This window comes from Cydia pomonella, chromosome 12, assembly GCF_033807575.1.
Source record: "Cydia pomonella isolate Wapato2018A chromosome 12, ilCydPomo1, whole genome shotgun sequence".
NCBI classification, from domain to species: Eukaryota; Metazoa; Arthropoda; class Insecta; order Lepidoptera; family Tortricidae; genus Cydia; species Cydia pomonella.
The window spans coordinates 11,581,732-11,582,363 of record NC_084714.1 but is presented as its reverse complement, the minus strand read 5'-3'; positions in this window follow the sequence as shown (position 1 = coordinate 11,582,363).

The window sequence follows — 632 nt, the reverse complement described above, 5'->3', positions numbered from 1 at the left end:
ATACTGGATTCATACATTAGAGACGAGACGATGAAAGGTCGAAACTAGCTGATAGAAAAAAAGGAACTTGTAAAGTGGAATTTGCCACAACTACCTTGACGCGCTTATTCAGACACTGTACTGATTTAATGAACTAGTAGGTATTATCTTATACAGGGTGATTCATGAGACGTGAGCAGGACTAAGCATACACAATCAGTAAATGTTAATGAACCGTTCACCATCATATTTAAGTAAAACAATCTCGCTTTATTTCTGTTATTTAACTTTTTGGGAAGGAAATTTGATAATCTACAATCATGGACACCCTACAATACTTAATTAAGAAAGATAAACCCTCTTTAACCGTTATGACAGCAGTTTGATTATGAAGAAAACAAAATGTCACACTTGAGTGAGATACGATTTTTCAAAAGTAACCAGACTCCGATGACATTCAATTTGTCACTTGTTATGGATAAAACAAAGAGGGTGACCATACATGGCGTAAATAAATCAAAACATTTTTTTTGAACAGTAAAAAATAAAAGAACGTTAATCTCACAAATACTGGTACGAAACAGTTGCTTATAACTTACTGAATGCTCAAGCTTGATCCTGCTCACGTCTCCTGAATCACCCTGTATAGTTAT